The sequence below is a fragment of the Arachis duranensis genome, chromosome 4 (genome assembly GCF_000817695.3).
Source record: "Arachis duranensis cultivar V14167 chromosome 4, aradu.V14167.gnm2.J7QH, whole genome shotgun sequence".
Classification (NCBI taxonomy): Eukaryota; Viridiplantae; Streptophyta; class Magnoliopsida; order Fabales; family Fabaceae; genus Arachis; species Arachis duranensis.
In genome coordinates, this window is record NC_029775.3 from 36,020,442 (window position 1) to 36,038,348 (window position 17,907).

Here is a 17,907-nt window from a genome sequence, read left to right on the forward strand (position 1 = left end):
GTGTATCAGGCATCCAAGAGATACACATCCTAGCTCTCGCTTGTAGAACGGAAGCGGTTGTCAGGCACGCGTTCATAAGGATGGATGATGATGAGTGTCACGGATCATCACATCCATCAAGTTGACGTATGAATGGCATCTTAGAACAAGAATAAGTCGAATTGAATAGAAAATAGTAGTACTTGCATTGAAACTTGAGGTACAGCAGAGCTCCACACCCTTAATCTATGGTGTGTAGAAACTCCACCTTTGAAAATACATAAGTGATAGAGGTTCAGGCATGGCCAAATGGCCAGCTCCCAAACGTGGTCAAAAGACTGAATAATACAATCCAAGGTCAATCCAAAGACGTCTAATATAAAGGTAAAAATTCTATTTATACTAAACTAGCTACTAGGGTTTACAGAAGTAAGTAATTGATGCATAAATCCACTTTCGGGGACCACTTGGTGTGTGCTTGGGCTGAGCTTGATCTATCCACGAGCTAAGGCTTCTCTTGGAGTTGAACGCCAAGTTGTAACGTGTTTTGGGCGTTCAACTCTGGTTCGTGATGTGTTTCTAGCGTTTGACTCCAGAATGCAGCATGGAATTGACGTAGTTTATGTCGTCTAATCACGAATAAAGTATAGACTATTATATATTTCTGGAAAGCTCTGGATGTCTACTTTCCAACGCCATTGAGAGCGCGCCATTTGAAGTTCTGTAGCTCCAGAAAATTCATTTCGAGTGCAGGGAGGTCAGATTCCAACAGCATCAGCAGTCCTTTGTCAGCCTCCTATCAGAGTTTTGCTCAGGTCCCTCAATTTCAGCTAGAAAATACCTGAAATCATAGAAAAATACACAAACTCGTAGTAAAGTCCAGAAATGTGAATTTAGCATAAAACTAATGAAAACATCCCTAAAAGTAACTAGATCATACTAAAAACTACCTAAAAACAATGCCAAAAAGTGTATAAATTATCCGCTCATCATGCACTCTTCTCCTCAACATCAAATTCAATTCTCTTGGAGGAATGTTATATAATTCTAGTTTCCCATGGAGGTTCCGCATCTCCTAAGTCTTCAACCACTTCTTCCTCTTCTTCAATAATCCTAGGTTCCTCTAATTGTTCTAACATAAGGTAACATCTCTCATTTTCTACCAGAATTTTCAATCTCTCCTTCATGCTATGCTCTTCAATTGATTCTCCATATGTGGCCATGAGAGTGCATTGAGTGTTCAAGCATTGAGAGGCTAATAGGTTTACCACCTCGGTTAAGGTAGCCAAAAATTTTAGTGCCTCCCTTTGCATTTATCTTTGCCTTTGAAGTAACAAAGTGAGAGAATCATCTATTGGGGCTTGGGGTAGATAGGAGGGTTCATTATTTGGGAGGAAGGGTTCAAAATAGGAGGATGATTTATCTTGATAAGTATATGGAGATGGTGTATATTGAGGTAGTTCTTGGGAGTATTGATATTGTGGTGGTTCCATATATGGTTCATAGGGCTAATAAGGTTGTTGGTTTAGTGGGTATGAATGGGGGTCATATGGAGGTGTTTGGTGAAAAGGGGTTGTGAGTATGGTTGAGGGCTATGTTGAGGGTATGACTCATAGGCATATGGTGGTGGTTGTTGATAGTAACAAAGAGGATCACCATAGCCATTTGATTGGTATACATCATAGAATGGCTCTTGTTCATAGTGCATTGGTAGAGGTTGTTGCCAAGAGGATTGATCACATGCATACGGCTCCTCCCACCCTTGATTGTTTCATCCTTGATGCATCTCTTCATTGTAACTCCTATTTCCTACAACATAGTTAGAACTAAACTCATAGCCAAAAGAATAAAAATTCATGGTAGCAAGGAAAAATGAAAACGAAAACTAGTAACAAATAAAGAGAACAAACTACTACAACTACCAAAAACTAACAAAGAAGCAAAAGACAAACATATTCACAATATTCACATATATATAATAACCAATAGCAAGGCACACAATTGTAACTCCCCAACAATGGTGCCATTTTGATGAGCAGAAATTGTCTATCGGTAAAGAATTTCTCAATAAAATCTCGTTGCAAGTATAGTTCTAAACCAACAAACAATTCCTCAATAAAATTTTTTTGTCACAAGTACAAACCCCAATAAAAATAAACTAAAGTATTTAAACCTCGGGTAATCTCTCAAGGAATTGCAGAAAAGTGTTCTTGTTATTGGCTAGGAAGGAATGCTTTTTGGGGTTTTCTGATAAGAGACAGGAAATGTAAGTGATAAAAGAAATAAACTAATAACTAAGAAAGCTCTTGGCAAGGTATGAGAACTAGAAATCCTATCCTTGTTATCATCATCAATTGAGACAAGAATTATCCATTGCTCCACTTAGTTAACCTCAAACTATGAAGGAAAGTCAAGTTGATATCAACTTGAGACCACAAATCCTAGTCAAATCCTAAGGAAAGACTAGCTTTAGTGGAAATCAAATTGACTAGTAACTTCCAATTATCAATCAACAAAAGAGTTTGATAACTCAAGTGTCACCGATTACCCAACTCAAGCCAAGAGGAGAAAAATCTAACTCATAACTAAAAGAGACATTTCATCAGACACCTAGTGGGCATAAACATAAAGCATGGTAAATTACAAGAATTAAAGGAAGCTATAACTACAAAGGCAAGAAAACAACAATAGAAAACTAAAGCAAATATAAGAAGGCATGGAGATCATAAATTTCATTAAAAGAAAATGGAGATCAACAAAAGAGTTCATAAACTAAAATTAACAACATAAAGGAACTACAAGAAAAGTAAAATGCTAGAACGAGTAAAGATAAAAGGAAAATTAAAGCAAAAGAAGAAGTAGATCTAGATCTAATAAGAAAATAAAACTAAGAACCCTAATATAGAGAGAGGGAAGAGCCTCTCTCTCTAGAATTCTACATTTCTCTCTAAAACTAAGTGTATGAATGATTTTCCCCTTGACCCATCTTGAATTCTGCATGTAATAGGCTCAGAGATGAGTTGGATCTGGGCTTGGGAAGCTCAGAAATTGCCCCCAGCATTTTCACTTTAATGAGGTCACGTGCGAGCATCGACGCGTACGCGTGGGTCACACGTACGCGTTGCTTGGCAATTTACCATCCACGCGTACACGTTTGTCACGCGTGCGCTGATGCATGGAAACTTGTCTCTCAACAAATCTCCCTTCGGCAAGTATACCGAATTATCGTCAAGTAAAAACTCACAATAGAGTGAGGTCGAATCCCACAGGGATTGATTAGTCGAGCAACTTTAATTGGAGGAATGTTCTAGTTGAGCTAAGTAGAAATTGAGTTTAGAATTGTAGAAAATTAAAGGGCAGGAAAGTAAATTGCAGAAAGTAAATTGCAGAATCTTAAATGGGGATTTAGGAAAATGAACATGAAAATAGATGGCAGAAAGTAAAGAGAATAGGTAAGATTAAAAATGGGGGATTCATTGGGCTTAGGAGATGTTGCATTCTCCGAATTAAGTTCATTCTCATCTCTTCCTCAATCAATGCATTCATCGATCTCTTTGGCAATCTTAAGTGATTGGATCCCAATTCCTTGGCAACCCAATCTCTCTAAGCTTGAACAATTGCCCAATTCCTTGATTTAATTGCTCATGGGAAGAGATAAAGTATGGTCACTAATTATACCACATGTATTTCCAAATCAAAGTGTTGGGAGGATTATATGTCACTAAATCCCTCCAAACCCCAATTTGGTCCAACATGAGAAAGCATTTCTAGCATGATCTCCTCATCCCTTTTCCAAGGCTCAGAGGAGATCCAATTATGGAGAGTTTCTTTTCCAAGACAACTAACCAATTGAATTAAGATCGAAAGCTTTCTAGTAAATCAAGAGAAAAGAAAGAAGAAGAAGAATGAAAACTATAATTGATCCATCAAATTACAACAGAGCTCCCTAACCCAATGAAAAGGGGTTTAGTTGTTCATAGCTGTGGAAATGGAAGATGATAGAGAAGAGTACATTCTAAAGTAAACTAGAAATTGCAGGAAAAGTAAATAGACAGAGATAGTTAAATACAATACAACCTCTTGATGTCTTCTTGTTCCGTCCTTTTCCATCATCATCCTAGCTTTTGCATCCTTATTTGTCTCCTTGGATGATGATTTATTCCATGAGATTGATTGAATTCCTGTAAAACTATTGGAAGTTGCTTGTTCCCCAAGCACTTGAAAAACAGTTAGCATGCATGTATGCTTGTGAATTTCTGAACTTAATTTAGTGTGTGATCACCAAACTTAGTTCCTTGCCTAATGCAACAATTTGAATACAAGCAGAAACCTCATGTGCTTTTATTAAGAAAACATCTATGAACTAGAGAAGCAAACTATGCATTAGAGATTAAACATCTGTCAAGTAGTTTCTCTGTGTGTTAGAGCAATTGCTTTATCATTGAGGAGTTGCAATGCACTCTTCAGATGAAGTTTTTGGTGGAACACCAAACTTAGAGTACCCTTGGGTTGTTTTTGTGTGCAACACCAAACTTAGCTCCTCACAATATAGAGAACTCTACTTGATTCTTTTAGACAGTAATAAAAAGGAAACTACCTCAGGTTGGGTTGCCTCCCAACAAAGTGCTTTTTTAGTGTCGCTAGCTCGACGGTTTCTTCTCTAGTTAAGATTATACTTCTGTTTGGGGTCTTCCCCGTGAATGTGCTCCTTGAACTTTCTTCCATGATCTCTATGTGTCCATAAGGTGAGACCTTTGTGACCAAAAAGGGTCCTGACCACCTTGATTTGAGTTTTCCAGGGAAGAGTCTCAATTTGGAGTTGTAGAGGAGTACATGTTATCCTTCTTCGAAACTTCTTGGTGCCAGGTTGAGATTATGTCTCCTTTTTGCTTTTTCCTTATAGATCTTGGTGTTTTCATATGCTTGAGACCTAAACTCTTCCAGTTCTTGCAGCTGCAAGACTCTTTTTTCACCAGCAGTAGTGCTGTCGAGGTTTAGTACCTTGAGAGCCCAAGAGGCTTTGTGCTCCAGCTCTAATGGTAAGTGACAGGCCTTTCCATACACCAGTTGATATGGGAACATCCCAATTGGTGTTTTTGAAGGCTGTCCTATACGCCCAAAGAGCATCACCTAACTTTTTTGCCCAGTCCTTTCTTGATGTTTCCACAGTCTTTTCCAAGATCCTTTTTAACTCTCTGTTGGATATCTCGGTTTGCCCACTTGTTTGGGGATCATAAGGTGTGGCAACCTTATGCTTCACCCCATACATTAGGAATAGAGTCTCTAATGGTCTGTTGCAAAAATGACTCCCCCCCTCACTGATGAGGGCTCGTGGAACTCCAAATCTGCTGAAGATATTCTTTTTAAGAAAGTTCATGACCACTTTTTTGTCATTTGTTGGGGTTGCCATGGCCTTCACCCACTTAGATACATAGTCCACTGCCACCAAAATATACTTGTTCGAATATGAGGTTGGGAATGGTCCCATGAAGTCGATCCTCCATACGTCGAACAGTTCGAGTTCTAAGATGAATTGCTGTGGCGTCTCATTTCTCTTGGGAAGATTTCCAGCCCTTTGGCCCTCATTGCAGCCCCTCACCAGTTCCTTAGCATCCTTGAAGATAGTAGGCCAGAAGAACCCACATTGCAGAACCTTCGCTGCGGTTCTTTCTCCTCCAAAGTGACCTCCATAGCTAGAACTATGGCAATTCCATAGGACTTCTCGTCCCTCTTCTTCTGAAATGCACCTCCTAAGGATTCCATCTGAGCACTTCTTGAAGAGATATGGCTCATCCCAAATGAAATATTTAGCATCATTGATGAGTTTTATTCTTTGATGTTTGTTTATTCCAGGAGGCAAGTCACCAGTTGCCTTAAAATTGGCAATATCTGCAAACCAGAGTGCCTTGTGAACCAAAATTAACTGCTCATCTGGGAAGAACTCATTCACACTTGTGTCATGTGTAGCAACTTTCTCACAAGGGATCCTGGATAGATGATCTGCTACCTTGTTCTCCATGCCCTTTTTGTCTCTAATCTCAATATTAAATTCTTGTAACAATAAGATCCATATGATCAGTCTTGGTTTTGATTCCTGTTTGGCAAATAGATATTTAAGTGCTGTGTGATCGGTGAAAACAATCACTTTAGAACCAATGAGGTATGATCTAAATTTGTCAAATGCAAAAACTATTGCCAGCAACTCCTTTTCAGTGGTGGTATAATTTTGTTGAGTGTCATTGAGGACCTTGCTTGCATAGTATATGTGATTAACCCCTATTTCATGGTTTATCTTGTGCTCAATTGAGTGGTTTTTATCAAGTCCTTGTCCACTTATTCATATGATTTGCATGGTTTTACATTCTCCTTCTTGATTTTGTGCTATGATTGAAAACATGCTTCTTTGACTTTTATTTTCTTTTATTTAAATCCTCTCTTATTATCATTCGATGCCTTGATATGTGTGTTAAGTGATTTCAGGGATTACAGGGCAAGAATGGCTTAGAGGATAGAAAGGAAGCATGCAAAAGTGGAAGGAATACAAGAAGTTGAAGAAATTGCTAAGCTGTCCAGCCTGACCTCTTCGCACTCAAACGGTCATAACTTGAGCTACAGAGGTCCAAATGATGCGGTTCCAGTTGTGTCAGAAAGCTAACGTTCGGGGCTTCGATTTGATAACTAGCAAATTCTGGGCTATTTCCGGCCCAGTTTCAAGCTCAGAAAACACAGATTAAAGGCTGTAAAGTGGAGGAATGAAGGGAACGACTCATAATTCACTTTTCATAATTTAGATGTAGTTTTAGAGAGAGAGAGAGGCTCTCTCCTTTCTCTTAGGATTTAGGATTAGGATTCCTCTTAAAGGATTTAGGATTTATTATTATTTTAACTTACAATTCTTCTGAGCTCCAGGTTCAATATTCCTTTATTTTGACTTCTCTTCTACTTTGAGATACCTTTTGGCTTTGGTTAGGTAATTGGTAACACCTGAGTTGTCAAACTCAGCAGTGGTTGAAATTGGCAGATTCTAATTGATCTAGATCGCTCTAAAGCTAGTCCTCCCACAGGGATTGACTAGGACTTGAGGATCAAGCTAATTAGTCTACTTGACCTTCCTTTGTTTAATAAAGGATAACTAAGTGGGATTAAAACCCAATTCTCATCACACCTGATAAGAATAACTAGGATAGGAATTCCAATTCTAATATCTTGCCAAGAGTTTATTTTATTATTACTATTTTATTTTTCTTATCATTTAACATACTTGTTCCTTACTTTCAAGACCCCCAATTTACAAGACTCATAACCAATAATAAGAACATACCTCCCTGCAATTCCTTGAGAAGACGACCCAAGGTTTAAATACTTCGGTTATCAATTTCAAAGGGGTTTGTTACTTGTGACAACCAAAACGTTTGTAAGAAAGGTTGATTACTTGGTTTAGAAACTATACTTGCAACGAGAATTTATTATAACTTCTAGACCATTAATCTTCATTTCTTCAATATGACATGCACCAAATTATTTTTCCTCTGTCCTAACACCGCCCCTACTGTGAAATCAGATGCATCACACATCAGTTCGAATGGCAAGTTCCAATCAGGTGGGGTGATGATAGGAGCTGAGGACAGCTTCTTTTTCAAGTTTTCAAATGCTAGCATGCACTTCTCATCAAAGATAAATGGTGTATCAGACACAAGGAGATTGCTTAAGGGCTTGGCTATCTTTGAAAAATCTTTAATAAATATTCTTTAAAAGCTAGCATGCCCCAAAAAGCTCCTAATTGCCTTGACATTACTCGGTGGAGGTAATTTTTCAATTAGTTCCACCTTAGCTCTGTCTACCTCAATGCCTTGGTTAGAAACTTTATGGCCAAGGACTATTCCGTCTGTCACCATAAAGTGGAATTTTTCCCAATTCAAGACCAGATTGGTCTCTTGATATCTTTTTAATACCAAGGCAAGATGATTTAGGCAATTAGAAAAGGAATCTCTGAATACTGAAAAGTCATCCATGAAGACTTCAATGAACTTCTCTATCATATCCGAGAAGATAGAAAGCATGCCGCGTTGAAATGTTTCAGGTGCATTACATAGCCCAAATGGCATGCGCCTGTAGGCAAACACCCCATATGGGCAAGTAAATGATGTTTTCTCCTGGTCTCTTGGATCAACCACTATTTGGTTATATCCTGAATAACCATCTAGAAAATAATAATATGCATGTCCTGCAAGTCTTTCCAGTATCTGGTCCATGAAGGGAAGTGGGAAGTGATCTTTTCTTGTGGCTTCATTGAGTTTTCTGTAATTAATACACATCCTTCATCCTGTGACAGTTCTCGTAGGGATTAGCTCATTCCTTTCATTGGGTACTACAGTGATTCCTCCTTTCTTGGGGACTACTTGGATGGGGCTGACCCATGGGCTATCCGAGATTGGGTAGATTACTCCTCCCTGCCACAGTTTCATGACTTCCTTCTGTACCACTTCCTTCATGACTAGATTTAGCCTCCTTTGGGATTGAATGGAAGGTTTGACATCATCTTCCAACAGTATCTTATGCATGCATATGGCCGAACTGATTCCCTTCAAGTCAGCGAGTGTCCATCTAATGGCGTCCTTATACTTTTGCAATACTTGGAGTAATTCCTCCTCTTGTTCTTGGCTGAGGGCTGAGTTTATGATCACTGGATAGCTTTCATTCTCTCCTAAATATGCATACTTGAGAGTTGGCAGCAGTGCCTTTAGTTCAAGTTTGGGTGCTTCTTTCCTTTCGTCCTTCTCCTCTAATGTGTCCTGAACATGAGCTTCAGCTGTCGCAGCCTCTTCGCTTGATGCTGATTCTTCTTCTTCTGTTAACCCTTCAAGTTCTTCCTCTTCAAAGGTCTCTTACACTACAGCCTCCACTGAATCCAACCTCATACATTCTCCCAGTGAGTCTTGTGGGTAACTCATGAACTTGAACACATTGAATATCATTTTCTCCTCATGTAGTCTAAGGACAAGTTCACCCTTTTGGACATCAGTGATGGCTCCGGTAGTGGCTAAGAATGGCCTTCCCAGGATGATAGAGGCCTTGGCTCCCTCCTCCATATCCAACACTACAAAGTCTGCTGGAAAGATAAAGTGTCATACCTTCACCAACAAGTCTTCTACTATTCCGTGAGGAAACTTGAATGATCGGTCTGCCAGTTGCAGGGCCATTCTTGTTGGCTTGGCCCCCTCAATCCTCGTTTTCCTCATCATTGGTAAGGACATCAGATTTATGCTAGCTCTTAAATCACATAAAGCCTTTTCCACCGTGATTTCTCCTATGATACAAGGAATTTGGAAGCTCCCAAGATCCTTCAATTTCTGGGGTAATTTATGCTGGATGATGGCACTGCATTCTTCGGTTAGTACCACAGTCTTGTTGTTCTTCCAGCTTCTCTTCTTGGTCATCAGCTCCTTTAAGAACTTGGCATAGAGCAGAATTTGCTCTATTGCTTCAGCAAAGGGTATGTTAATCTGTAATTTCTTGAAGATTTCCAAGAATCTTGAGAATTGGTTATCTTCTCCCTTCTTCTTCAATTGTTGAGGGTATGGGGCTTTTGGAAAGTATGGCTTCAGCACTTCTCCTTCTTGATGTGAATTGGGAGTAAAAACTTGAACTTCATCTTGTCCCTTTTCCTTTTCATTCGAGTTCTTCTCTTGTGGTTTCTTGGAAGTCTCCAATTCCTTCCCACTTCTGAGGGTGATAGCCTAACACTCCTCCCTTGGGGTTGAATTAGTGTTGCTACAAGTGTTGTGGCCAGGGACTTGCTTGAATAAGTAGCCAATTTGTGTTTCAATTTTCTTGATAGCAGCATCTTGATTCTGCATATTGGATCGCACTTCTTCCCGGAATGCTTTACTGTCTTGGACTTCCTTGCATATACCTTCAAGTAGAGTCTCAATTCTGGAGAGTCTCTCTTCGGTTGGTGTTGGTGGGTTAAGGTTAGGAGGTTGAGAGTGGTCATGTTGGTTTTGATATGGATGTTGAGAAGGGTGGTTAGGTGGGTGTTGATATGATCTCTGTGAGGGATGTTGGTGGGTTGCATTGTTGTTGGGACTGTGGTTGTGGCGTCTCTGGTCTTGGCCTTGGTCTTGTTGATTTCCCCACCCAAAATTAGGGTGGTTCCTCCAACCAGAATTATAAGTTTTGGAGTATGGATCATGGGTCTGCCTGGGTGAGTTCCCAACATAGTTGGCTTGTTCCCAGTCGCCTTCTTCTTCTGTATTATTCCTTCTTGAGCTGGTGATGAAGTGATGACTGCTGCAACTTGGTTCTCTTCCATCTTCTTGGTAAGATCGGCTAACTACTTGGTGATCATCTTATTTTGAGCCATTAGTGCATCCATATGGTTCAGCTCCATCACTCCTCGATTGTTGCTCCTTTCAGAAGCATAGAAGTAGTCATTCTTAGCTACAGTCTCAATGACATCTATAGCTTCTTCGATGGTTTTCTTCTTGTTTAGAGATCCCCCTGATGAATGGTCTATGACCTTCTTTGATTCGTAAGAAAGACCTTCATAGAAAATGTGTAGTTGAACCCATTCATTGAACATGTCTGGTGGGCACCTTCTTGTTAAGTCCTTAAACCTTTCCCATGCCTCATAGAGAGTTTCACCATCTTGTTGCCTGAAGGTTTGTACCTCAGCTCTCAACCTGTTGATTCTCTGAGGAGGGTAAAATCTTGCCGAAAATTTATTCACCACATCTTTCCAATTTGTTAAACTCTCCTTCGGGAAAGATTTCAGCCATTTAGATGCTTTGTCCCTGAGTGAAAAAGGGAACAAAAGCAGTCTATAGACATCCAGATGAATACCGTTAGACTTCACAGTGTCACATATTCTTAGGAAGGTGGTTAGATGTTGATTGGGGTCTACTTGGGCGCTTCCTCCGAATGAACAGTTGTTCTGAACAAGGGTGATGAGCTGGGGTTTTAATTCAAAGTTATTGGCATGTATGGTTGGCTTTTGAATACTGCTTCCACAATTTCCTGGGTTTGGATTGATGTAAGAGCCTAGAACTCTTCTCTCTTGCCCAGCATGATTCACAGGGCCTTCTCTGGCATGATTGTGAGCTTTTCCTTCATGGTTGTTTTTCAGATTCTCATCCATGTTTGTTTCAAAGTACTCATCCTCTTTCTTAGCACCAACAATTCTTATCCCTCTTGCTTCCCTCCTTAATCTAAAGAAGGTCCTCTCAGGTTCAGAATCAAAGGAAGTTGAAGCTCTGCTTCTTCTCCCTGTCATACAACTAACAAAGCACACAACAAGAAAGAAAATGAAGAGATTATTCTTGTTAGGGTGGCTGTTAGTGTAAGTGGAGCAAATTATCAAATAGTTAGTGTATTAGTAAACAAAATTGTAAATAACAACTAAAGAAAAAGAGAAACAAAGAGGGGAGATGGGAGAGAGGAAGAAAATAACTGAAACTGAAGGTAAATGACTAGATAAAATAAACAAGCAAAGGAAAAATGCTCAATCTAGTGATCTTCCAACTTAATCATTATCGATACAAAATCAATCCCCGGCAACGACGCCATAAACTTGATGCACGGAAACTTGTCTCTTAAAAATCTCCCTTCGGCAAGTATACCGAATTGTCGTCAAGTAAAAACTCACAATAGAGTGAGGTCGAATCCCACAGGGATTGATTGGTCGAGCAATTTTAATTGGAGGAATGTTCTAGTTGAGCTAAGTAGAAATTGAGTTGAGAATTGCAGAAAATTAAAGGGCGGGAAAGTAAATTGCAGAAAGTAAATTGCAGAATATGAAATGGGGATTTAGGGAAATGAACATGAAAATAGATGGCAGAAAGTAAAGAGAATAGGTAAGATCAGAAATAGGGGATTCATTGGGCTTAGGAGATGTTGCATTCTCCGGATTAAGTTCATTCTCATCTCTTCCTCAATCAATGCATTCATCGATCTCTTTGGCAATCTTAAGTGATTGGATCCCAATTCCTTGGCAACCCAATCTCTGTAAGCTTGAACAATTGCCCAATTCCTTGATTTAATTGCTCATGGGAAGAGATAAAGTATGGTCACTAATTATACCACATATATTTCCAAATCAAAGTGTTGGGAGGATTATATGTCACTAAATCCCTCCAAACCCCAATTTGGTCCAACATGAGAAAGCATTTCTAGCATGATCTCCTCGTCCCTTTTCCAAGGCTCAGAGGAGATCCAATTATGGAGAGTTTCTTTTCCAAGACAACTAACCAATTGAATTAAGATCGAAAACTTTCTAGTAAAGCAAGAGAAAAGAAAGAAGAAGAAGAATGAAAACTATAATTGATCCATCAAATTACAACAGAGCTCCCTAACCCAATAAAAAGGTGTTTAGTTGTTCATAGCTCTGGAAATAGAAGAAGATAGAGAAGAGTACATTCTAAAGTAAACTAGAAATTGCAGGAAAAGTAAATATACAGAGTGTAGTTCTCCAAAATGCCCCCTTTTCTCTAGTTCAAAACTACTCCTATATATACTACTATTCTTGATCTTCTAGTCAGTTCTTCAAGTCTTGGATATGGGCCTTTGATCTTGAGTTGAAGCAGTTACACTCTTCAATGGGCTTAGCTTTGCTTGCATAAAAAGTGTGAGTCAGGCATGGGTGGACGTTAGTTAGGACGTTAGTGGTGTTAACGTTAAGTGAAAATGTGGGTTCGAGAATGTTAGTGACGATCACCTTTTTCACTAACGCTCCAAACCAAATTGATCCACGTTAACTGTTGCCCCTTAGTCCTTCGTAGACATTATTGGTATTCACCTTTACCAATAACGTTGCTTCTCAATCTTTTGCAAACGTTATTGGCATTCACCTTTACCAATAACGTTGCTCTTTGCCTCTTTTCCCCACGTTAGTGTAACTAACGTGGGCATGCCCAAGCCTCGAGAGTGTTAGTGATACTTACCTTTGTCACTAACGCTTCAAATGCCCCTTCTTCCCACGTTAGTGCCTCACGTTAATTGCATTAACATGACCACTAACGTGGTGGTGATTGCCATCTCCAACGTTAGTGTCAAAGGTGAGTGTCACTAATGTTGGCCTATCATGCTTTGCTCCACGTTACCCTTCACGTTAGTGGTCTTAACGTGACCACTAACGCGGGCACTATTGGCTTAGCCCAATGTTAGTGACAAAGGTGAGTGTCACTAATGTTGGCGATTGCTTTCTCCTCCCACGTTAGAGTTCACATTAATTGGATTAACGTGACTCTTAACGTGGCTAAGTGTTCCCTTTTTGGAACGTTAGTGGTATTCACTTTTACCACTAACGTTGGAGATCCTTTTTTCCTCCACGTTAGCTACCACGTTAATGTACTTAACGTGGCAACTAACGTGGGCTATGATGGCTTCGAAGGCGTTATTGGCGATTACTTTTTCCATTAACGCTGCAAGCTTATTCCCATTCCACGTTAGTGGTCACGTTAATTAGATTAACGTGGCTGCTAACGTGGCTCTTCCTTGCTTTCTTTGTCCTGAAATCAAGCAAGTAAAGTGCATCAAAGTCTTGCTCTTAATCATGAGATTATGCATCATCTATTTCATCATTCAATTCATGCAAAATTCTCATGAAATCATGTAAACTTCACAATGTTTGCTTGAATTAAGGTCTATGTGTATATCTACCCAAAACTTTCTTATTCACTAAGAAATTGCATGAAACTACCCTAAAACAGCAAAGAAAAGGTCAATGAAACTGGCCAAGATGTCTTGGCATCACGCGCATCGATGGGTGCACTCCAAATGCTTTATTTTTCATGAGTTCTCCACTTTGCATGCTTTTATCTTCATTCCCTTGATCCATTCCTAGCCTTTTCAACCTGAATTCACTAACAAACACATCAAGGCATCTAGTGGAATCAAAGGTGAATTAAAATTAGCAATTTATACGCCTAAAAAGCATGTTTTTACACTTATGCACAAATTAGGAGAATGTCATGAAACCATGTTATTTCATTGAATAAATGTGAGAAAAGTTGATAAAATCCTCTAAATTAGGCACAAGATAAACCCTAAAAATGGGGTTTATCAAACCGATCTACTACGAGGTCCTACCTTCTGAAAAAAAAAATATATACTACAAAAGTGAGGAAAAAGAAATACTAAGATCACCAAAGGGGAGTAGAAAATCCATCGTGCCTATCTTTGGAATGACCTCTGAACCTCCTCCTGAAAAGCAGCCCAAGATCCCTCGGGAAGCGGCTCCTCATCGAACTCTGAGTCCTCCTCCAAATCATCATTCTAGACAGGAAAATCATCCAAAGGGTCGACCTGCATAGCTGCTGCCACGAACTCCAAAACGTCGTCAAACTTGATGGGCTCAGTCTGAGGTGCGAAAATGGAAAGGTGCTACGCAAGATCCAAGTCGGTCTCATGCGTGCGGAGCATCTGGGAAAAGTAAATTGTGGTGTGGTCCTACCAAGAGAAATGGACGAGAAAAGGAGACTGATCTCCAACTAGGTGTAACTTAGATAGCGTAAACGCATACGGCATTTCAAAGTCAAAGAGAGGGTGCTGTACGGAGACATGAAACTTGAGCTCATGTGAAACATAGATGCGGGTCCATAGCATGCTCCAAATGAAGACTCCGTCCCGCGCCAGGTCCTCATAGCTCAGGATGAGACGAAACTCAAAGAATTCCTCTGCCTAACCCATTTGGGGAGGGGAAAAAGAAAGAAAAGAAGGGTGAGAACCTAAACTTTTGAGCAAGGTAAAAAAAGGAGCCTAAGGTCTTTGTCTCTAAGTTGTCGTGAAACGGAAAAAGAACAAACATAGAAGCACGAGGCACAAATATATACAAGTAAAACAGAATAAACAATTAAGAAATGGAAATAAATAATTCAAAGGAAGTTCATATGCACAAACAAGATGATGCATGCCTATTCCTAGAGCAGGCCATGAGCTCATGTGTCGGTTGTCTACCCGCAACCCGACGTTACTCGGGGTGAACCCCGAATGTGGTTTCTTTACCGTGTCAGTTAGGCACAATTATCATCATGGAAAAACCCATGTCAGTTAAGATATCTTGGCATCAAGGTAAGAAACATGCTATCAGTTAGGCGAATATTCTCGCATTAGCAGCCTTAGGCTATCAATTAAGCGGGCTGATGAGCGGATATTTTATACGCTTGTTGGGGGTAATTTCATGTAGATTTTAGCATGTTTTAATTAGTTTTTAGTAGAATATTATTAGTTTTTAGGCAAAAATCATATTTTTGGACTTTACTATGAGTTTGTGTGGTTTTCTGTGATTTCAGATATTTTCTGGCTGAAATTGAGGGAGCTGAACAAAAATCTGAGTTAGGCTGAAAAAGGACTGCTGATGCTGCTGGATTCTAACCTCCCTGCACTCGAAATGGATTTTCTGGAGCTACAAGAGTCCAATTGGCGCGCTCTCAACGGCGTTGGAAAGTAGACATCTAGGGCTTTATAGACGACGTAAACTTGCGTTCAACGCCAATATCATGCTGCTGTCTGGCGTCCAGCGCCAGAAACAGGTTACAAGTTGGAGTTCAATGCCAGAAATAGGTTACAACCTGGCGTTGAACGCCCAAAACAGCCCCAGGCACGTGAGAAGCTTAAGTCTCAGCCCCAGCACACACCAAGTGGGCCCCAGAAGTGGATTTCTGCACCAATTATCTTAGTTTACTATTTTCTGTAAACCTAGGTTACTAGTTTACTATTTAAACAACTTTTAGAGACTTATCTTGTACCTTATGACATTTTCAGATCTGAATTTTATACACTTTGACGACATGAGTCTCTAAACTCCATTGTTGGGGGTGAGGAGCTCTGCAGCGTCTCGATGAATTAATACAATTGTTTCTATTTCTCCATTCAAACATGTGTGTTCCTATCTAAGATGTTCATTCGCGCTTAATTGTGAAGGAGGTGATGATCCGTGACACTCATCACCTTCCTCAGATCCATGAACGTGTGCCTGAAAATCACCTCCGTTCTACATCAGATTGAATGAGCTTCTCTTAGATTCCTTAATCAGAATCTTCGTGGTATAAGCTAGAATTGATGGCGGCCACTCTTGAGGATCCGGAAGGTCTAAACCTTGTCTGTGGTATTCCGAGTAGGATTCAAGGATTGAATGGCTGTGAGAAGCTTCAAACTCGCGATTGCTGGGCGTGATGACAAACGCAAAAGGATCAATGGATCCTATTCCAACATGATCGAGAACCAACAGCTGATTAGCCGTGCTGTGATAGAGCATCTGGACCATTTTCACTGAGAGGATGGGAGGTAGCCACTGACAATGGTGACACCCTACATACAGCTTGCCATGGAAGGAGCCTTGCGTGTGGAAAAGGATTTCAAGGAAGAGTTGAAGTTCAGAGGACAAAGCATATCCAAAACCCAACATGTTCTTCATTAATAAAGTAACAATTACTTATTCCAAACACTTTTACTTCTTACAATTAAATCCAAATAACCTTATTGGTATCATGACTAAGATTAATAAAATAAACATAAATTGCTTCAAACCAATAATCTCCGTGGGATCGACCCTTACTCACATAAGGTATTACTTGGACGACCCAGTGCACTTGCTGGTTAGTTGTACGGATTGCAAAAAGTGTGATTGCAATTTCGTGCACCAAGTTTTTGGCGCCGTTGCCGGGGATTGTTCGAGTTTGAACAACGGACGGTTTATCTTGTTACTTAGATTAGGAAAAATTTGTCTTTTTTATTTAGAGTCACTAGGATTGCATCTTTTATTATTCCTTTTTAAAAAAATCTTTCAAAAATATTATTTTTCTTTACCAATTTTAATCTTTTTCATGAGTTTAGTGTCTTGTTCTATGTTTGGTGTCAATTGCATATTTTATATTTTTCCTTTAAATTTTCGAATTTGTGTTTTTTTTTGTTCTTCATTGATCTTTAAGTTGTTCTTGTTTATTTTTCTTGTTTGATCTTGAGTTTTTCTTGTTCTGTGTCTTTTCTTGTTTCACTTGTGTTCTTTTTAAAGCATTAATCTTCCAAAAGGAATATACCTATTTAGAACAAGTGTTACATTTACTCCCAATTGGTTATAGCGTTGGCTTATGTTCTTGGCAATTGGGCATCTTCTTTTAAAAATCTTTTTCAAAAATAATTTTTCTTTGATTGAATCTTGTGCTAAACTCTAAGTTTGGTGTTTTCTTGTTAATCTTTCTTTTATTTTCAAAATTTTGTCTTGGTTTTCTAAAAATTTTGAGTTTGGTGTTCTTTCTTTTGTTCTTGGTGTTCTTGTGAATCTTCAAGGTGTTCTTGAGTCTTTCTTGTGTTTTGATCTTAAAATTTTTAAGTTTGTTGTTCCTTGGTGTTTTTCTTTCCAAATTTTCGAAAATAAGGAGCATTAGATCTAAAAATTTTAAGTCTTGTGCCTTTTATGTGTTTTTCTCTTTCATCATAAAATTCAAAATTAAAAAAAAAATATCTTTTTCAAAAATATCCTAACCACTTTCTCTCTCCTCAAATTTTCGAAAATCTTCATAAAAGTTTTCAAATTTTTAATTTTCTTTCTTTATTTATTTTATTTTTATTTTGATTTTTTTTATTCTATTTCAAAAATCAATTTTCTTTATATAATAAATTAAATAAAACAGACAATATCAACATCTATATCATCTCCCTTGCTCCATCATGGAACTAAGTGGAAATGCACAGTCCAGGAGGACTCTGGGGTCATATGCTAACCCCACTACTGCTTCATATGGGAGTAGTATCTGTATACCCTCCATTGGAGTTAGTAGCTTTGAGCTGAATCCTCAGCTCATTATCATGGTGCAGCAAAACTACCAGTACTCTGGTCTTCCACATGAAGAACCTACAGAGTTTCTGGCACAATTTTTACAAATTGATGACACAGTACATGATAAGGAAGTAGATCAGGATGTCTACAGATTA